The sequence below is a fragment of the Manis javanica genome, chromosome 1, assembly GCF_040802235.1.
Source record: "Manis javanica isolate MJ-LG chromosome 1, MJ_LKY, whole genome shotgun sequence".
In the NCBI taxonomy this organism is placed as follows: Eukaryota; Metazoa; Chordata; class Mammalia; order Pholidota; family Manidae; genus Manis; species Manis javanica.
In genome coordinates, this window is record NC_133156.1 from 221263724 (window position 1) to 221277574 (window position 13851).

General features: G+C 49.6%; 1 long non-coding RNA gene across 1 annotated transcript; it reads left to right on the top strand.

The window, feature by feature from the left end:
• Window positions 1-86: 86 nt before the first annotated feature.
• Window positions 87-10347, top strand: LOC118970738 (uncharacterized). Its single transcript, XR_005058819.2, has 3 exons — window positions 87-158; window positions 758-855; window positions 9352-10347. It is a non-coding gene; the product is annotated as an uncharacterized lncRNA (long non-coding RNA).
• The last annotated feature ends 3504 nt before the right edge of the window (window positions 10348-13851 follow it).

Consider the following 13851-nt stretch of genomic DNA (forward strand, 5'->3'; position numbering starts at 1 on the left):
CCTCCTTAAAACTGAGATAATACCTCACAGGGTTGTAGTGACGCATAATGTAAATTGTAAACTACACTTCCTCATCTTTACCCCTAGCTGTTTGCTCCCTCCACGAGGATATGGTCTGCACTGCCGGTGTCCCTTCCCTGCTGAGTAAAGGCAGCCAGGTGTGTGTAATGGGGGGTCGTGGGTGGGAGGGAGGTGACCAGGCAGGATGCAGGAAGGACCCACGCCTTCTCTCAGGCCTCAGCCACCTGTTCTGAGCCCTACAGCTTTAAAACAGTAGAGGACAGTGTGACGGCCCAGGTGCAGCTGGCCGGCTATAGTCAGATTCTGCCCATCTCGCCCCATTCCTCACGCACAGATGCTGCAGTGTCCTTAATCCTGGCACAGTGATGCCCAGTGTGCATCTGGTGATGACTTAAGTGCCCACAGCCACTGTTCTCTGACTTTGCCTGAAAGGTCACACAGGATGTCACTACCCAGTCCTTATGTTGAGACAGACTTGCCCGGCTTTCTGAAGTCCTTTGGTAGATGGCATGGGCCCCTCTGGGCCCCCACAGGGCTCATGTGCGGTGAAGCTGCTGTGCCCCAAAGGTCCCCACCTGTGATTGTCAGAGGAACCAGGGCATCTCCCTCACACTAGATTTCTTTGTGTTGATGTCTTAATAGAAAAAGGTTTATTCAGCTTTTCTATTTCATCTTGTGTCTGTTTTCATAAGTTGTACTTTTCCTAAAAATGTGAGTGTTTCATCTAAATTGTCAGATTTCTCGAAATACAGTTGCTGGCGCTGTTGTCCTGTGTTATCGTCCATGGGACCACCCTCCGTAGGACCACCTGCCTTGGGCCTGCCCATGTCCGAGGTACCACTTTGCTTACTGAATCATTTGCACTGCAAAATTGTAGTGATTTTCTCTGTCTCTGCTTTTTTTAAAAAAATGTCTGCTTTTATTTTTACTATTTCTTTTTTTGTTCACTTTGGGTTTACTTTGCTCTTCTACCTTCTTCAGTGGACACTTAGGTCACAGATTTTAGACCCTTTTCTTACTATATTTAAAGCCACAAGTTTCCCTCTAAGCAGATGCACACATGCGGACGTGCACGTCCATGGCTCACACACCAGCTGTGGGCACCTGCACATCACACACAGGTGCACAGGAAGGGGCTCCCTTGCCCTCACCATCTCCCAGCTCAGAGGGAAGGGTGCCTCCCCGGAATCTAGCTTTCAGTCTGTGCCCTGACCAGGCCCCACTCGTTTGCAGTGGTCCAACTGGGGCAGACAAGCAGGGGCCCAGGGGACATTAGCCACCAGCCACCTCTCAGCTGCCCATCCTTGTACTCATTCATCTTGTCTTGGTTGCAGGTGACAGCTGGGCCGGAGAGTGCCAGCCCTGGTGGGGGCGGGATGGGGGCGTTGGGGGGCAGAGAGCCTGCCTGCTGCATGGAGCAGTGGTGCACACCACGAGAAAGTGCAAGCCAAGCCAGCCCTCCCCTGGAGCCCTGAGACAAGGCTTACAGGTGCCATGTCACCAGGGCAGGTCCCGAGCCAGGCAGGGCTGATCTGGCCCAGCCAGGTGGGCACACATGGGCTGTCACCAGTTGTCAGCGTGGAGGGGCTGGTAGGGCAGCTACTGTGCTTCCCTGCGGCTTCGTAGGCACCGCCAGCCTTACCCCCTTCCTCACGCCTGGTGGGTGTTTCTCAGTTCCTGTTGACAGCAGCTCCAGCCCACACCCTGTGGCTCCCTCCTGTACGGACCCTGCCAGTAAGCTTTGGCAGCCACCACGGCCAAGCCCTCTGCCTCCCCAGCTCCATGCAGCCTCTGACCTGGCCAGCCTCCCCCATCTCCATGTCCCTAAACATGTCTGGTCCAGGAGCTGAACACAGGACAGTTGGTCCTGTGTGCACTGAGCAGAGCTGCCCCACTTTCACGTCCCTGTGTCTGGTGGGACATGGTAGGGTTTCCAAAGCCCCATGTCACCCCCATAGCTTGTCTTATCGCAGCCACAAAGATGGGAAGCCGCTGGACAGTCCCATAGGCAGCCCGTCCTGAGATTCTCCAGTGGCCCCAAAACATGCTTTACCAGGTCCTGTTAACCCAGGGGTCCAAGCTCACACCTTGCAGGTGGTGCTGGGGTCTGGGTCTCTGGCCCAGCATGGTGCTCACCTACCTCTAGTTAGGCAGCTCTTGTGATTTTTCTTGACCACAGTGGCTTCCAGGCATCTGCCAGTGTCATGCCCTCTGGTCTGGCACTGCCAAGGGCCACAGGGTCCCTTGCCAAGGCAAGGAATACCTGACTACCATCATCCGGATGTGCGCTTAGCTGGAGCCTGTGAAGTGTGGGAAATCTTCCAACTTTGCTGCCCTCCTCTGTTGTTCAGCTGCTGTGAAGGGCGTCCCCTTGGTGGCACTGTGAAGCTGCTCTGCATGAGCTTCCCAGGCTGCCGAAAGAGCCACAGTCCTCTCTCAGATGGGGCTGGGAGGCTCCAGGGAGGACTGATCCAGTCCTGTCCCAACTCTGATGGCCTCGGGTGTCCCTGCATGTTGACAGCGGCACCTCTGTGTCCACTTGTAGTCGTCCCTCTGCATGTCTGCATCCTGAGCTTACAAGCACATGAGTCCCACAGGGTTGGCCACTCTAATGACCTCGGAGATGCATGTGGAGCCTGGGCTTGGCCCCACTCCACCTAGGAGAGCCTGTCCTGAGCAGGAAACGCAGGTCCTAGCCCCTTGTGCACGTCCACACCCCCAGCAAGCCTGCGGGCATCTGGCCACAGCTCAGTCCAGAGCCCATGTGTCACCCCGCTGTCCTGAGTCCCCCCACTGCTGTACCGGGCCCACCTCTGCAGGGACTCCAAGGCTGCAGGTCTCAGCAGAGCGATTGGAAACTAATTGGCACCATAGCGTGCACAGACTGGCTTCCCGCGGGCCTGGGCCCTGTTCTGGATGGAGCCACTACAGTATCTGTGGCCTTGCATAAGCTGACAAACCTCCCCGAGCCCCTACCTCTGCACAGGGAGATAAGGGGATGTTAGATTCTACTTCCCAGAGTGGGTGCATGTGAAGACCTCAGGAGGCATCACAGGCATGGCAGCATCTGGCCTCCCAAACCCCACAACAAACGCACACACACTTACTTGGACCCTGATGCACAGAAGTGCATAATCATAACCTTTGGTGGGGGTGCTGGCCGGTCAATGATCTATGCTGGGCCTGCCTTTGCTTATTTATTTTTGATGACAGGAGCACGACCACCCCAAACAAGGCCAGGTCCTGATGTGGTGTTCTTCTGCCTAGGTGGCCCCCACCCCAGGTGTTGAACCACACCCATGTTCCTCACTCTCTCATTCTCCTTTATTGTAGTGTTTTAGGTCACACACATTCCTAAAAAGGACAGACACTCAATGTGTTGATCACTTTTCGTTTTGCAGAAAGGTCACCATGTGTGTGTGATGGCTGGAATCTGTAGTCAGTGTGGAGTCACCGTGACCGTGGTGCTGGGCGTGGCTGCAGCCCCTCTGGCTCTGTGACTCTTGCTTCCCATGCATGTTTATTTGTCCTCTGCTTCTCTGTATATTTCTTAGTCATCGACTTAGCCTTGGGGATCACAATCAGCATCTTAAACTTACAGTGATGTAGTTTGAACAGCTCCAACTTGGTCTCATTAGTGTGCAAACACCCCCCTGCCCTTCTCCACCCCGTCTTTTATATTATAATGTCACAGATCAGATCTTTGTATGCCGTGTACCCATTAACAGATACATAGTTATTGTTTGATGAATCTGTCTTAAATCATATGGAAAAAAAGGAGTTACAGACCAGAAGTGCAGCCATGCTGGCTCCCCCATTAGTCAGGCGGCTACCTTACCAGCCTTCTGTTTGTTTGTATTTCAGCCTGAAGAGCTCCTGTTAGCACTTCTGTGGGGATGGGGTTCCCTCTGCTTTAGTCTAAGAATGTCTTAATTTCTCCTTCCTTCTTAGAAGATGGGTTTGTTGGGTTTAGGATCCTTGGCTGGCAGGATTTCTTTCCTCCCAGGACTGTAAATATGTGCCCCTGCTGCCTGCGGTTCCGATGAGGAACCAGCTGTGAGTGCTGCCAGGAGCCCGTAGGGATCAGCCGCTTCTCTTGCTCTTGTCAGGCCCCTTAGGTCCTGAGCATCCAGGAGCCAAGGCCGCGTCTTGCGGGACCTTCGTGGGTTTTGTCTGCCTTGGGTCTCCTGGGCTTCTGGAGCAGGTAGATTCCCCTCTCTCATTAGACCGGAGTCTTCAGCCATTATTTCCTGAGATGCTTTCTCTGCTTCTCCTGGGACCCTGTGCCTGCAGTCATGCCCCTGGAGGTGCCTGATGGACGCAGCGCCCGTCCCTCCCTTCCTCCTCTCTGTGGCTCAGCCCGGGCCTCGTGGTCCTCCTCGGGTCCGTGGGTCCCTCCTGCCCAAATCAGTTGAACTCCTCTAATGAAGTTCTCACTTCACCTCGTACCTTCAGCTCCAGGATTCCTGCATGGCTCCTTTTGCTGATTTCTGCTCTTTGCTGATGTCATTTCACTCATACCTTAACCATGGCCTCCTGTCGGTCTTCCCTGTGGTCCCCTTTGGCTCACTGAGCATATTTAAGACAGCTGACTTATATCTGGGCTTCCTTAGGAAAATTCTGGCAAATTTTTGCTCTCCTTTGAATGGGCCACGTTTTCCTGTTTGTTTGTTTACTGATTTTTTGTTGCAAACTGGACCTTCTGAATATTAAAATGCAGTGACTCTGGAAGTCAGACCCTCTCACTCCTCAGGATTGTGAATTTTTGCTTGTTGAGGCCTGGAACTGTCTGCAACTTTTCCAAACTACTTTTGCAAAGTGTATTTCTTGTTGCAGAAGTTTCTCTTCCTTTATCTGTGGCCAACCAGACAGATTTCCTTAAATGTCTGGCTGCACATGGAGGAGGCCTGCCTCTTTAAATCTCCCAGTAGATGCCACTGAGGGGAGCTGCAGCCAGCAAGGGCCCCAAACCAGGCGAGCACCCGCACCAGTCCCTCAGGCAGGACTGGCTGCAGCACATGGCCCCAGTTTCAGAGACCACAAACCCCCACCGCCCTGGCACAACTGGTGCCCCAGGAGTGAGGCTGCCCTCCCCAGAGCCACAGCAGGACTGAGAACAGGGCAGCAGCGGTGCACACGTGTCCCTTTGCGGAGTGCAGTCCCCTCCCTTCCCCACACCCTCCTGGCTATTACCAGCCTGGTCAGGTCCTTGGTTCTGATTGTTCTTTGCACATAACGGTTTCTCAGGTAGAGGACTACCCCTGGTGCATCCTACTCCCCAGCCTCGCCTGCAGGTAAACTGCCCTGTATTTGTGATACACGCACAAGAGACAGCCATCAGCTGCCTCCTCCCCACACACTGCATCCCACAGTCCTCCAGGGACTGTGCCGCTCCCCTGCCGGGCTCTGTCAACTTTATTTTCATCCAAACTAATATTCTACTTCCCCCGTTCCGGTAACTCTCCGTGGGTGTGGTAATGCTTCTCGCCTGTGCTTTCTGACTCCTGGCACCTCCTGTGTGTGCGCTGTGCTGCTCCGCTGACCTCGCTGGGTGCCCACTTCACTGGGAGGCACACCTGCTGTTGCCTGTGGAGTCAGGAGGTTCTGCTCAGCCTGCAAGACGCCTACTCGTTAGCCCACCTGGGCACCCGCCGTCCTCTGGGGTGGGTCCCTGAGGGCCTCTGCCTCACGCAGCAGAGCGGCTCCTCTGAACTTGTCTTCTGCTCCCACTTGCTTCTCCTCTTCAGGGAGCTGCCATTTCTGATCCAGCGAGGGTTTCCCTTCTCGTGTTCCTTGACATTGTCTCTACTCATTTATGTATCTGTTTATATCTTGACTATGATTGTAAGGCTTGGATCAGGAAAGAGAGGCTGTTTTGATATAGAAGCTTCCTAATGGCATTTTCAAAATGATCTTTCCCAGGGTTCACAGAAAGTCTTGCCCAGCCCCTCTGGAGTTCACTCCACGTATGCTCACCCATCACCCTGTGGGTGTGCCCAAAAGGAGCAGGTCCAAGTGGGGCAGGGCCTGCAGCTGAAGCATCAGCTGGCCAACCATCCATCATCCTTCCATGTGGCTGCCAGTCCAAGCTGCGGACCTCCTGTGGGCAGTGGCAGCCGACTTAGTAGTGGGTGAGAGTGGGCATGGGAGGCTGACTCGTGCCTGATACACAAGGTCTGATGCATCCTGTGGAAGCTCGGACTTGGCCAGCACATCCTGCTGCTGAAGCTTCATGTGATCTCAGAGTCTTTGTTATCTGCATGTCTTAATCCTTCTCAAGTGCTTTTGAAATGGTTATCTATCACCTCCTTTCTAAAATAATCATCACTCTGCTTTTAAGCAACTGAAGAGTCTCCTGATCATGCATCCCTTAGGGCTGCGGAGCACACACTGAGTTCCTTAACCCTTTCCCGGTGTAAGGGACTCTGACCTCTGCTTCTAGAAAAGGAGATGGAGACTGACAGGGTTACTTAGATTTTTCCATGATTCCAAAAAGGATTTAAGGTGGGTTTAAGGGATCATAAAATACATAGACGACATAAATGGAAAGGAGATGGGAAAAAAGATTGGTAAAATGGAGCCTGAGCTGGCACATTCTGGTCCATGGCAGGTTGATTCCTAGGACGGACTGACACTGCACAGTGGGCACCACAGATTTCAGATTTCAGGCACATGTGGGTGTGCTTGTGCGTGCATGCATGTGTGCGCACACAGATTTAAGTATTCTTAAGTGTTCCTGAATTGACAAGACAGTATGGGCTTCTCAGACCAGGAACTGGGGCAGAGAAAGCTAAGGATTGTCCTGCTCCAGGAGCACCTGCCGGCCCTGGTGAAATTGATCTCACAGCTTTCCAGGAGGTGGAAAGAGAAGTCCAAGCTTGGCACAGTCCACAGGGAGGCCAGCAAAACTTCCCATGGGGTGGGGGCCCAAAGGGCCAGCCCCTCACTGTGGTGCTGCTCCATGGGCCCTGTTCTCCCCAAAGGGCTCAGGGATAATGAGCCATTTCAAACCTTGCCGCTGAAAAGAGGGAGGCCCTGCTGGCTGTTTGGAACAAACAGTGGGTGACCCAGAGCACCTGCAGGCTCAGCCATTGTGGAGGGTCCAGGAGTCGTTCCCTCCAGGCAGGCAGATTTTCCCACTGGAGAACTGACCTTCATTCCTGCTTCTTCAGCAAAGGCTTTTCACAAAATAAAACTTGAAAGAAAATGAGCGGCTCTCAGTGATAAGGACCGACCACACACAGAAACTTGCTCTGAGGGGCAAGGGTAGAAGCCTCAGCAGACTCAGGCAGAGACACACACAATGATCTTCAGAGAAATAAGAGACAAAATTTTAAATATCTGAAGAAGACAGAAAACTACTTTTAAAATTACCAAGCACATTTGAAAAAGAGTCAAATAAAACTTACAGAAATGCAGGAAATATCACTGACATTACATTGAGCTATGCAGTTAAAAACATACTAGTTACAGTTGAAAGTGACTTGGCTAGAAACTGCAGCTGAAGGAATTACACAGGATAAAGAAATGCAAAATATGGAGGAAGGGAAATGAAGACAGAGTTTAAGGTCTATGATACATATTATCAGAGACCCAGAAAGAGAAGAGAAACTTGGGAGGAGGCAATATTCAGAGACATAATGTCTGAGAATTTGCCAACACTGTCACAAGATACCAAGATCAGAGTCACAGAGTCCAGTGAATCTAAGAACAGTAACTAAATTCTAGATACATCATAAGTAGCCTGGCAAACACCTGAGACAAAGAAAATACACATTTTTAAATATCCAAAGGAGTTAACTTAACTAGCTTCATTTGTACTAATGGAAGCCAGAACAAAGTTGAATCATGTCTTTAACATGAGGGGAGGCCAATCTAGTATTCTATGCCTAGCTAATGTATCTGTTAGGATGAAGATGAAACAGACATTTCTACATATTAGTAAGAAATGGTAGAAAATGAAAACTAACCATTGACAATAGCATTTTTCAAACATGAGGTTGCTAAGAATAAATCTCACAAAAGATGTGCAAGACTTAAAATTATAAAACTTAAAAGAGAGACACTCAAAAAGATATAAAAAATGAAGAGGTATATAATGTTCATAGGCTGTAAGTTATATTGTAAAAATACTAAATGTCCCAGGTCAATGCAACCATAATCAAAACCCCAACAGTGCGTGTGTGTGTGTGTCTGTAACTGATCCTAAAATGTACATGGAATCTAGGAGGCTCGAGAACAGCCCAGTTACATTTGAAGGAAACACTTAGTGCAAGAGGGCTTGGATTTAAGGACAGTGTGGTCTTTGTGCTGGAAGACACAGGCCGGCGAGGTGGGTCTGCCCAGGGGAGAGCCATGGGCACATGGACAGTTTTCAGCAGAGTGTGATTGATGAGGAGGAATAGATGGATTTTTAATAAATGCTGCTGGGGAGATGTGGGTAGAGTCAGACCCTACCTTGCACTGTTCACAGCAGTCAGTCCACACAGACAAGAGGCACAGATGCAAAGAAAAACTGTAAGAACTTTTGGGAGATAGTGTCAGGTAATAATCTTTATGTCCTTACGGTATGTAAGGATTTGTTAAGGTACTAATTATAAAGGAAGATAAAACTTAAATTAGGCTACAACAACATTAAGAACTGGAGACTGGGCTGCCAGTTTCTCTTACTCTTTAAATGTATGTGAATTCTTACCTGCCTGCAAACCTGACACCTTGACAGAAAGAACAGAAACTAACCTGCATGGACACATTCATCCCCAAGCTCTGGCAGCCCATGCTCACGGCTGCGGATGTGCCAGGGGAGCCTTGCTGGGGAGGAGGGTTCTCCCCAAGACCCAGTGGCACTGAGCTGTTTGTAAACCCAGATGCTCCCCAGGAACCTGCAGGAGGGCAGGGCCACAGGGTCGGTGGCACCTCACCTCAGTCACTGTGTGCAGGCTGGGCACTGGCCAGGGTGCCAGGGCTGGGCAAATGCTCACGATGATTTTGCTCTGCAGAAGCCAAGGGGCCCATGCAGGCTGTGTGCCCAGGCCGGGAGCCCAGCGCCTCTGAGGTCTTGACTGGCAAGTTGGCCCTGAAACACCTCTTGCTCCAGGACTTGCTGGACTGCAGCAACCAGGACACCTACCTGCCCAGGGAGCCAGCAGGCCCTGAGCACGGTGGCCACCATCCATGTGCCCGCAAGCAGGCACAGGGGCACACATCCCAGGAGCTGTGCTGTCTCCAGCATAACCAACCTCCAGACCCCATGCCTAGGGTGGCTGTGGGTGGGCCTGTCCATCCAGCTTAGGGAGAGCCCAGATTCACCCTGTGCCCCGTCCTCCACAGGGTGTATGGCTGCCCCTCCGTGGAGCCCACTGAGCCTGGAGCAGATGCACCTCCACAGTCACAGTGATCATGATGCTGAGCGATTCAGAGCTCTGGGAGGGCTTGCTGGGACTTCAGGAGCCTGAGCATCTTTTTTTTTTTTTGTATCACTAATGTACACTTACATGAGCAACATTGTGGTTACTAGATTCCCCCCATTATCAAGTCCCCACCACATACCCCATTATAGTCACTGTCCATCAGCATAGTAAGGTGCTATAGAGGCACTACTTGTTTTCTATGTGATATACTGCCTTCCCCGTGCCCCCCACTACATTATGTGTGCTAATCGTAATGCCCCTTATTACCCTTCTCCCTCCCTTCCCACCCACCGCTCCCAGTCCCTTTCCCTTTGGCAACTGTTAGTCCATTCTTGGGTTCGGTGAGTCTGCTGCTGTTTTGTTCCTTCAGTTTTTGCTTTGTTCTTATGCTCCACAGATGAGTGAAATCATTTGGTACTTGTCTTTCTTTGCCTGGCTTATTTCACTGAGCATAATACCCCCTAGCTCCATCCATGTTGTTGCAAATGGTAGGATTTGTTTTCTTCTTGGGACTGAATAATATTTGACTGTGTATATGTACCACATCTTCTTTATCCATTCATCTACTGATGGATACTTAGGTTGCTTCCATTTCTTGGCTACTGTAAATAGTAGGAGCCTGAGCATCCTGAGGTCTCTGGACACCCACTCCCTGCACAGACCCCAGCACAGGAGGAGTGTGGCAATGAGACCAGGTGGCCTCTCCCTCTCTGCAGAGGTTAAGTGAGGAGGCAACCAAAGCTTCTCCCATTTCTGGCAATGTGGGACCTTAATGAACTCTGCATTTTACTCAGTCTGGAAGCCACATTGTAATGGGACATTCATTTTCTAAGCAATGTTTATTACTCCAGGAGGAAAGCAGATTCAAAATGGACTTGATGTGATGTCCTCGCTTTGGGTGATTAGTGATGCTGTTAACTATGTGAATTTAAGTGGCCATTAAGGAAATGCTTCAGAATTCCTTAGGAAGTTTTATAGGAAATAATAAAGATTACTTTAATGTCAATCACCTTGAACTCAGTCTTGGTAAATTTTAAACCCTTGGCTTTTGGGTGGCCTTTTCAATGGAGAGCTGGCGGTGTATCATGGTGGGACCCCTCTCCTCCCCACCCCAAATTGCTGGGCACTGGGCTCTGAAGTCTGGTTTGAATGGGGCCTGGGTCTGGAGACTGGCTACCAACCCATCCCCAGGTGGGAGAGGGGCTCCACCTTCTACTGTCACTCCCCACCTCCCAAGCTGTCCAAGGCTGAGCCTGAATTGGACCCTCTGCACACAGCAACCTCTGTGGCCCATGCAACATCTGGGAGCAAACTGCTGCTGCCCCAGTCCTACAGGTTGCCCTGCCCTGCACACCTCCGAGAGCTTCCTGGAGGAGGTGTGCCCTAGGGCAGTTACTGAACCTTCCCAACCTCCAGGAGCCATAAGAAGACACAGTCCCTTCCCAGAGGACTTCCCATGCTGTCTTTCCCTCCAGGTCCACCTGTGTGGACCACTCAGGTGACCACATGTATCAGCTCACACCACATGAGGAAGCCCACCTGTTACCACTGCCATCTGTGCTCCCCACTGTACCACCCTCTCCCCATCCTCACCCACCCTTCTCCCAGTCCCTTCCTAGCTTTCCAAGACCATTTCCACCCCTTCCTCTTGACAGAACATGTTCTCCCTCAGGAGACCACCGGGAAGACCCCACATACCCTAGGGGTCTCTCCAGGGTGAGCCAGCCCTCCTGCAGGGTCTCCCCCCAGGCCCCATCCCACCCAGCAACCCCACTGACACCGTGAGCCATGCCTTCAAGAAGCTGCCACACCCTTCTGCCCAGCAGGAAGCCTAGAGTCACCTTCTGTCCTGTATGGGACAGTCCCTCTGGGCACCTGCTCCCAGACCCCCAGGCCTGGTGCACCGAGACCCTGCCTCTGGAACTACTGCCTCCCCAGTAACTTGGAACTGGATTGTGTAACCCACACAGTGGCTGCTCTGGCCTCACGGCATGATAGGCTTCAAGTCACTGCAGGCCTGAGGAGCCCTGGTTGCTTACCTGAACTCAGCCTTCAAGAGAAGATGAGCTTCTGGCTTTCAGAGAAGAGGTGGTCTCAGTCTCATACCCAAACTCATAAACCAGAAGATTTCTCAGAGAAATGGTTCAGAGGCAGGGTGGCTAAAAAGTTTTGACAAAAGGAATGACATGTGCTACATGCTGGGCACTGAGCTTGGTATGGATACAATTTGGGGTTGTGTGAGTCATGAACATGGAATAAGACACACAGAGAGGGTTCTAGGCTACATGGTGAGCTTCCACCAGAAAACAATTAGTGCTACATAAAAATATAGTTTTATTGCATCCTGGATTTATAGAAAGTTAGCAAATCCTTAAGAAACTAGAGAAAGAAAGAATGCTCAGGGACAGTGGTAAGCACACAGGAAGTGGGATAGCTTCTTGGAAACAGGCCTTGAGCCCAAAGTGAAGAGCAGAGCTGGGTGAAAGATCCCAGGAGAAATGCAGGGACTCTAGAAGAAATAAACTGAAGTGGCCTAAATTAAACCATAAAATTTTTAGACTTTAAGATAAATCAAAATAAGCTCATAATCAAAGATCACAAAGAAAACCATCATGAGAGTCAGCAGAAACAATAAAAATTGGATTTAGACCCCCAAAACTTCAAATTTGGAATTAGAAATTCACAGTATTAAATAGGATGCAGGATATATTTAAATACATATGAGATAGAGTCACAAAAATAGCCAACAGTATTTCCTAAATGACCAGGAAGACATGTAAAGATCCAAATAGAAATTCTAGAAGTAAAAAATACACTTGTTAAAAACTTAGCAGTTAAATTGACATCAAATTAAACATAGCTGAAGAGAGGATTATTAAACTGGAAAATAATATGAAGAAATTACTCCGAATGCAGATGCAGCCGAGGGGCTGAGAGGGACAGTGTGACAGGAAGTTTGACAAAGTTGAGGAGGGATGAGATCTCAGCCATGTCCACTTGGAGTCCAGGAAGACAAGGGTCCAGGGTGAGTAAGAAGGGAGATGTCATAGGGGATATTGTTAGGGTTTCCCAGAACTAACTAAGAATGAACCCATAGGTGCAGGAGGCCTTATTTACAACAAGTTGCATAAATCAAAATTCACACCCAGACATCTTGTAAAGAAAGACAGACATCAAAGATAATTTGATCTTAAAAACAGCAGAAAGAAACAACAGATAGAATGCAGAGGAACAGAAGTCAGACACAGACTTCTGGATGGGACCAATACAACACAGAGAAATATTACCTACAAAGTGCAACAGAAAACAGCTGTTAGCCCAGAATCGTGAACCCAGAAACTGTATTTAGGAAAAAGATTAAAAAGCACACTTTTAAATGAATAAAAATGGAGTTTACCACCAACAAACTTACACCAAAGGGACTTACAATGATATAAATAAGAAAAATGCTTAAAGGGAACAATAACAGAACCTACAGGGAACAAAAGAGAAAGGCACCATTGGTGGGCGTGTCCAACACAACTCTCAATTGCTGTCAGGGCACCAGATTTTAAAGAGTAAAAATATGGATTTGGACAACGTGATTAACAAGCCTGGTTGATGGGATATCTACAGGACCCCCGACTGTTTTTTAAAGAAATCTGTGTTCTCTGGCAAGCAGGGATTCTTCCCTGCTCAGAGCCTGTGCTAGCTTGAGCAAGTGTCACATCTTGGGTGTGCGGACCAGCAGGCATTGTCTCCATCTGTCTCTGTGGCCTCCCTGACTGCTGAGGTTTCCTGTCTATTGCTGGAGCTGAGCAATCGGATTGTGAACCATGCTGGGTTTTCTTTGTGGCTCTAGTGCTTGTTGTCCATTGGGCTTTCTGAATCTGTGGGTTTATAGTTAACATCAAGTTTGAAAACATTCTGGCCATTATTTCTTCTAACATTTTTTTTCTGCACTCCCAGTATTTTCTCCTCTTCTTCAAGGACCTCAATTGAACGTGGATTAGGTGCTTGAAGTTCTACCAGTCACCCATGATCTGGTTTTGCCTTTTTAGCTCTCTTTTCTTGCTGCTTCAGTCTGGATAACTGGTATCCCTATGCTTCAGTGTCCAATCTGCCATTACTTCTGACCAGCATATTTCTCATCCCACATGTGGCAGACTGAATCTGGAGTGGTGTTATATCTCCCACATGTCCACTTTTGGGATATGTGGGGCCCAGATGAAGACTGTTCTCATGCCTGAGTGTCAGGTCTGGGTATCAGTTGGTATCTTCTCAGTATGGGTCTCATTTTCCTGCTTTGTGCACCAGTAGCTCTAATTGAATGCCAGAAATCACTAAGTTTACCTTTTTAGGCACTAAGTATTTCTTATGATTAGTTTTGAAGTTTATTCTGAGATGCAGTTATATAAAAACTGTTTGATCTCTGTGCCTT